At 47.6% G+C, this 8,241-nt stretch overlaps 1 pseudogene; it reads left to right on the forward strand.

Moving 5' to 3' along the window:
- Positions 1-4,982: 4,982 nt before the first annotated feature.
- On the forward strand, positions 4,983-6,158 carry LOC117436561 (uncharacterized; annotated as a pseudogene).
- Positions 6,159-8,241: the final 2,083 nt, after the last annotated feature.

The following is an 8,241-nucleotide window of genomic DNA, read 5'->3' on the forward strand; positions in this document are numbered from 1 at the left end:
CATACGCAGCAACAAGCTGGTTCTCATCAAAAGGAGGATGGTACTTTCAAGGGCATTGGAAGGATATTCAAGATCTTTCACATTTCCAGAATCTGTACATAGCCTGGTGGGGGAATAAATACAGAATCTGTAAATAGCCCTGGAGCAGAGGGTGTGGGGGAGTATCTCCTGCATAGGTTGACCCCCCACGGGAAACAAAAAAAAAGGTGTGTAATTGTTAAAAATTCCTATTACATGCCTCCCATAGTATAGAGGTGATGACCATGTGGAGAACTCATACCAGCCCAGTTTCATGATCAATGAGTCTATAGCATTACAAGCCGTTACCATGAAGTACAGTGAAAAAATAATCTTAGCCCAGGTGCCAAAGCCGATACAGGTTAAACCAGCAAATACTGGCTACACATAAGGTAAGACATGCTGATACTCTGAGCCCAAGCACAACTCCAAGAGCAAATAAATCAACATTGTCATGATCACAATCTGAAACAACCAGTGCTTATCCCAGATACGATTACCCATCCTATGGTCAGATCTGTCGTTACGTCACATCTTTGTGCCCCACACTGGACACCAAAAAAGGATTGTCGTGGTTTAAGCTCAGCAGGTAACTCAGAACCATGCAGCTGCTCACTCACTTTCCCCTTCTCTCCCCCAGCTCTTGGAGGAACAGGGAGGAGAACTGAAAGAATGTAAATCCCAAAGGTTGAGATAAGAACAGTCCAGTAACTAAGGTACAATACAAAAATGCTACTACTACCATTAATAATAATAATGATGATAACAGGAATAACAAGTGGAGAGAATATAAAACTAAAAGAGAAAAACAAAGAAAAAACACCCCAACAAATAAACCACAAAAAAACCCACAAGTGATGCTCCATACAATTGCTCAGCACCTGCCAACAGATAACCCTGCCTGACCTCAGCAGCCATCTGAGCTTTCCAGGTATCTCCACCCAGCTCATATACTGGGCATAACATGCTGCAGTACAGAATACCCCTTTGGCTGGTTTGGGTCAGGTGTCCTTTCTCTGCTTCCTCCTGGTTTCCCATGCTCCTCCTCATTGTCAGAGCATGAAATTGAAAAGGCTTTGATTGGAGTAAGCATTACTTAGGAACAACTAACAGATCAGTGTGTTACAGCACTGTTCTCAGACTGAAGTGGGAAACACGACACTGCACCAGCTACTAAGGAGAAAAGTAACTCTTACAGCTGAACCCAGGACATGGCTGCACCCCGACAGAGGGCTGGAAGCACCGAGCGCCTGAACCAGCCCACGGGCAGAAAACGGAGGGAGGGCCATTAGTGACAGCTCCAGATCAGTGCAAGCAACAGTGGTGGCCTGAGCTGCTTCTAATTTGGGAGTTCTAACTAATCTACACAAGGAGCAGAAATTTCACTCCCACAAACTTCCCTTATATTTGACTGAAGCTCATGGAAGGGAAAGGATAAAATCCCTCCTTAATTTAGGGTGGGAAACTAGCTCTTAATGGAGTAACCTTCATAGCAACACAGCTAGGAGTGTTCAGCCTTACAAAAACAACCGATTTTGCAGTTGAGGAGTTTTCTCTCTGAAAACTGAACCTGTCAATTTAAATCGGTGTGCTTAAAGGCAGGCAAAGAGGCTTTCTATTTAAAAGAGCAGTTGCGAAAGCAGATCTTAAACTCTCAAAACAAGTAAATCAGCACGAACCTCTCACGTATGCTTGGTAAATGAGGAGCTATGCAACAGTAGAGTTTCACACTTTATTTCAAAGAAAGTCTCCAGGCTGAAGCAACAGGTCCTCCTGCTAAATGAAAACATTACTGTTGCAGTGGATTTACATCGAACGTCACATTTTTAACTAAGATTGATACAGAGTATGCCATGCACATCACATGTGAACGCCAAGTAATACTTAAAATCAGTCCCTATCTGTGCAAGCATCTACATTTTAAACTGTAGCTAGAAACACTTTCCCAGAAAATACAGGTATTCAACTGGTAAACCACAAGTCTCAGTCTGTAGGATTTGGTCTACAAGAGATCTAGCTTTTCCAGCCAGCATATCTACATAGGAACGCACTAAATCTTGAAAATATGCCTTGTTTTCATCTAGAAAGCATTCTAAATGCTGCTCAGTTGACAGAGGTTCAGTTTTGTACCGGTTTAAACTGATTCGAAATGTGAAGCAACGTAGAGCTTATTTTGTCAGAATAGTGTCAATTTGAAGTCACTCCGGCTGAGCTGAAGTTTTCTGTACATTTCTCTGCCTGCACTGCACTGGCACCGGGGCTGATGGAAGCGGCCACACGGTTCAGATGCTGAGCGGAGGCGGCAAGGCAAAAGGAAGGGAAAGAGAGCGGCGGGAGCAGGCGGCTCAGCTCAGCTCAGCTCTTCTCATCTCTGTCGGCCGCTGTGGCGCGGGTCAGGCACCCGGCCGCTGGCCTCCTGGCTGACGGGCAGCGGAGGGGTGGGAGTCCGCGGCGGGGCTGGGCTGGGCGACGTCCCCGGTATGGAGCGGACGGACCCAGCCTCGCCGCCGCTCGACCGGCAGGACCGGGGAGGGGCGGGAAAGCGCTGAGGCGGCGCTGCGCTGCGCCTGCCCCCGCAGCACCGGTTGCCGCCACCCGGAATTACCGAACGGGTCTGGGTCCGAGCGTGAGGCAGAGTGAGAAGGGCGAGGCGAGGTGAAGCCAGGGATCCCTCGGAGCCGTGCTCCGCCCCCGCCTGCCGTGTCGGGATCGGTTTGCTTTGGCTGTGGTTGGGCTCTGGCCGCTCCCGAGAGCGGACACGTTCCGTGCCGCGCCGCTCCCTGAGAGCGGCGGTGCCAAAATGCCTTCAGGAACGAAAACCTGTCGGAAAGGCAAAGCTGGGGGTGAACGGGCGGGTGCTTGATGCTTAGCGCTGGTGACGGATGGTCGGACAGTTCCATTTCGGACTGGACGTTAACCGACTTTGAGAGCGTATCTTGCGACCCGGGAGAAGCAGACCGTCAGACCGCGGCGAAACACCGGGCACACACCCCTGGGGGGACAGCGAGGCCCCTGGGGCGTCACAAACTGCGGCCCTGGGCGGACACACACCCGACGCCTGTGCGGAGAGATGCAGACCCTGGGGCCGCTCTCGCTGCTCCCTACAACTCGCGGTCCCCGACATCGGGGTGGCCAGTAGTGGCAGGAAGCGTTGCTGGGCTCCGACAGCGGGGAATGAGACCTTCGAGTGCCTCTCTACTTCGTGTACCTTAGCTGGCTTCCACTTAAGATTTTCCTTAACTGGAATAACTCCGAGTTTCCCAGCCTGGCACTTGGATTCTTTTTTTATGACAGTAAACGAGTGCGGCGTGTTTGTGTTCGGGTTATTCCTTTTTTTTTCTTTTTTTTTTTTTTTTTTTTTAAACGGTTTGGATTTTTTTTCTGGTAGCGTTGCAGTGTGAAAATGGAGTTTGCAAATACGAGACACGGAAGTTCCTTCACGTCTTCATGTCTACCTGTAGTAGTCTGGTATTGCTCCTTATTTCTGCTGAGGTTCTTTTTTGTATGTTATTGTTTTACAATCACAGCTGCAGATGTTTGTTTTGTCACGAGAAAAGTGTGTAATCGCTACTCCCCACTTAAACGCAGTTTTGTGAGTGGGGTTTTTACTTTGGTTGTTGTTGTTTGGGGTTTTATAATAGTTTTTACCAGTTATTTAGTTCTTCAAATCCAAAAGTCGAAAATGCAGTTCTCATTTGTTGCACTGATCTAAAACAGGGTTGTGATGAATAAAGCCTTCAGCACTAGGCTGCAATTTTGTGAGTCCCCTAAGGCAACCGAAGGGACTGGTATTGGAAAACCTGTAGTTTTTTCTATTTAGAAATCTATTTGTAACAATCGGTTTTCAGGAAGCTTCCATAATACGCAGACTTAGCCAGGTCTTCTGTGTTGTGCTCGGGAAGAGGGCTGGTATCTATCTGTAGAGTTACCTGCTCTGCTAGTTACTCTCGTATTTTTCCATCTTAGTTCTTATATTTATGAGCAGAGAATTACAAATGTCAATTAAGTTGCAATAAGGAAAAAGACCAGAGTGGTAGTCTCTCTTGTACTGGAAGTATTGAAACGGAGAAATACACCATAGTTCAAAACAGTGTGTTGACCTGCATGTTTAAGTGGCAGTGTTTAAGATGTTCATCGTGTGTTTTTGCGTTGTGGAGCAGACCTGGTTCTTCTGGGTGTTCCTGCAGAATGCTCCCTTTTAAACATCCTTTTTCAAACAGAAACAGTAAATACCTTTGAAATCTAAATTTCTTGCAGTTGTTAGCGACGGAATTGCCCCACCACGTAAAATTCTTTTTCCACTTGAGAAAATCGCCATGGATTGGCAACAGCCACTGAATGTTGGAGTTGGACTGCAGAATCTGGGCAATCCGTGTTACCTTAATGCTACTCTGCAGTGTTCAAGAGACGCACCTCCTCTCGCCACTGACGTGCGTTCTCTGCAACACGAGAAGTCAGTGACACAGACCCGGACCCCGGGGCGGACAGAGCAGCAGACCCCGCAGCTGACAAACTCGGACCCCAGTTCCGACAGACGCCTACCCCGCAGCCGCTCTCGCTGCTCCGTGTTAGTGGCGGTCCCCGCGCTCGGGGTCGCCAGCAGCAGCAGGAAGCGTTACTGGGCTCCGGCAGCGGGCCAGGGGGAGCTTCGAGGGCCTCTCTACTTCGTGTACCTAACTGGCTTCCAGTTATGGTTAAAATGATAAAGAACTGCGAGTTTCCCGGCTTGACAGCTGGATTCTTTTTTATGAAAGTATAAAGGTATTACGTGTGTGCCTCTCGGGGACGTAGGGGTTGGATTTTGTTGAAACAGACGTGCTGCGCCTCCCTGAGACGACAACCCCAACCTGTTGCTGTATTTAACTTGGGTTGCAGGAGGTGCGAGCCTCTCAGGGACTTCACAGGTGGGTTTTGTGGAAGCAAAACGCGCTGCCTCCCGTCGGCGGCGGTCGTCCCGTTCAGAAATGAATAGCAGCGAAGCTGCCCCTGAGGGCAGAGATGTGTTCTGTGGTCTTTTAGAGAAACAGAAGGCTCGCGCCTCTCTGCCGGGGCAGAATGGGCCGAGAAAAATTGGCCTAATTTGCAAAGTGGAACAGACCGAATAAGCACCCTGCGAGAGGACGCAAAACTGCGGCCCGGAAGGGGTAACTCGGTTCTCTGCCCTACCGGGCGCCATCTTGGCTGCTGCACTGGAGGCTGGCGAAGAGCAATAAACAGCTGAATCTCAGTTCCTACAAGCTTCACAAGACCCGGTCCGAGCCCTGCAGGACCAGGCAGTTAACTTAAAAGAGCAGTTAGACAAAGAGAAAACTCACGCTAACTACTTGCCATTAGCCCTGAAAGAGCAACTCCTTGCAGAGAAAACCGCCCCTCCACAAGTCGCAGAAAACAACTGAATATCCCCGCAGGGACCTGGGAGAGGCGAGGCTAAGGTTACAAAAATGAAGCGTTCCTGCCGCTTCTCTCCGCCCCTTGATAAATAGGGAATATACTTAGGATGGCGGAGAGGACGAATTCCCACCGCTTGCCACCAAAGAGGTGCCGTTATACTGCTACGGAACGAGCTAAACTTCGAACGGAATCGGGTCGTCCTCGAGGAGAATCAGAAACAGAATGTGTTTGGAGAGTATCGCTGTCTGGGGGAGGTGAATTTTCACTGAGTGAGAAGGAAGCTGAGGGATACTTGGGGCCAGGAGTAGTTCTAGCCACCGGCGACCACTGCGCACCCTGGTCCTTAAAGAGCAGCTTATTGGGCTGGAGGACTTGACCCTTTGGAAAGGGGAGATGCCCTCGCCATCACAGGGACAGTCGACCAGTGGGTAGCAAATGTGAAGAAAGCAGCGTATCTGCAAAGGATGTACGATCGGGAACTTAAGCAGGAGTCCCCGATGACGATAGCGGTCGATCCCGGAAACATAAGCCTTCCCTCATTCGGGCTCTTCCCCACTCCTTGAAAGCCATGCGGATCCAGTTACAGGGAAAGAGAAGAGCAACATCCCAAAGTGAAAGGGCCGTTGCTGCCCTGGAAAGACTGCTTTCACCTGGTCGAAAGACAGAAGAAAATACGGACGTGGGGGGAAGTTGCCCAGGGGTTGATTAATGATGGGAGAAAGTGCGGCCCCCCTCGGTATTTCTGGTGAAATTGATACTAAGGGACTGAAACGAACAGAGATAAAAAATCCCTCTTCGCCCGACTGATGGGGAACAGCAGACACCCCCTATTTGCCCAGGAGCTAGAAAGAGTCCTAGAAAGAGGCAAGCGTTGTGGACATTGGAGTGATGACAGGGTATTTCTAAAGTTTGAATGGATGGATTACCCAGGGGTAAATTGGAAAAGCTGGTGCTAGAGTGGCCTGAAAGTAACCCCAGGGGTGGAGGGTGAAAATACATTCGACAGCTCACTGAAAACAGTTAAGGCAAATTACTTGTTTTGTGGGACATTTTTCACTTGCTTCGTATATTTTGTGCAACTTCATGCATGGAGAACTCGACTCATAACACTATTGCCAATTGTCCTACAAGATTTCAGAGGACTGCACAATTTTGTTAGATGGTTTCTTCCTTGGTTGGGAGTGAGTGAATTAGAAAAAAAATGATTGTAAATATATCTGCAGGAATTAAGAACATTGAAAACAAAATTATAGATGTCAGGCAGACATCAGAGGTTGAGGTATCCAGCGTATCCCAGGTGACGGTGCAAAACTGTACGGGCCCGGACTTGCTATTAGCTTCCCAAGGAGGCATCTGTACGATCCTAAGTACAAGGTGATGCGTACACACGGATCAGAGCAGCTATCTGTGTAGGTGAAATGTTAACCGATAAACACAGTGAGAGAACTCCACTTTGATCCACTGCTTGCAACACAAGTGGGATATGAGGAGGGCAGTGAAAAGCTATCCTTTAAGTCTGGAGACTTTTAGTATTTCCTCAAGTCCATGGATGTTCCTGAACTTCATCTTGTGGAAAGTCCGTCTTTAAAAAAAAAATAAATAAATGGGTCTCAAGTAGGAATTTCTGGATAATAGAATCTCTCTCAAAAAAAGCTACCGCAGCAGTGTGTTTTGAAAGAGCCTGGAGCTTCTGAAACGGGCTAGAGACAGGCAACAGCTGAGAAGGAATTGTTAGGTTGTGCCTTTTCACCAGGACTCCCCCGTAATTTAATAAGGATGGAAAGGGCTTGTGATAATGTGTGATTTAAGGAAAATGGAGGTGGGATGGGAGAAGGAGCAGCTTTCAAGCAGTTGCTTTCCTACATTCCTACAAATTCTCTCCAGCAAGTTTCTAAAGGCTTCTCAAGGCTTAGTGCGTCAGATTTGGTGAGCTTGAACACAAGACCGTTGGTAAAACAAGGAGGCTGTCTAGACAAAACCTCGCCTAAATTTACCTAAGTCGACCACTTGCTATGAAAGGAGGTAGCTTTGTCCTAACCGTGTGTACGGTTCGTCCACCTTAGCATAGATCCAAAATGCAGTCAGTTTGGATGTGAGGGAGCCACTTTCGTACAAAGAACATTTGGAATGTAATATGACCACACACAAGAACATTATTCCATTAGCCTGGGTAAATTAAAGAGATTTATTGGGCACCACAAATAGCCGTTTAAGATGTCACATTTTAATGCTAAGAAATACTACATTCCCTGCTACAATAGGCTTAGTTATACGTTACTCTCGATAGTTATTCCTGCCGGATAGATGAACTTCATCTAAATACAGCAAATTAACTGCCAAGGCATTTCCTTCATGCTTCTAGGCAGGCATCCTCACCTGGTTAAATAAATAGATTTTCAGAAGGGAAGAACTCAGACAAAAGTGCTTCATGGCTTATTAATGCTTTTGTAATCTCACATTTCTCCAGAAATACTTTATTGGTTGCTTTTCACACCCTTGCACTCATTGCTACCACTGATTCTGGCTTATTTGCATTACAACTCTACTTGTCCAGAGCTCAAACTGATGCATGCATTGCTCAAAACCAAAACCTGAAGTTGCAGAACAGAAGACTCGAAAGACGTGATGTGAGCAGCTCTGAGATCACGCTGCTTTGCAAACGCCGGACATACGACTCAAAATCCTTTCTAGAAAGAGTTTAAATGTGCTCCATTAAGCAAAGGTATCTCCACACTGACACACTGACACTTGCTCAAGGATTGTACCTCGGTTGGTTGAGTTTCACTCCCTTCAAAGTACTTGTATCGGAGCAGTCATCCAAGCAGACCACAC

The sequence above is a fragment of the Melopsittacus undulatus genome, chromosome 8 (genome assembly GCF_012275295.1).
Source record: "Melopsittacus undulatus isolate bMelUnd1 chromosome 8, bMelUnd1.mat.Z, whole genome shotgun sequence".
NCBI classification, from domain to species: domain Eukaryota; kingdom Metazoa; phylum Chordata; class Aves; order Psittaciformes; family Psittaculidae; genus Melopsittacus; species Melopsittacus undulatus.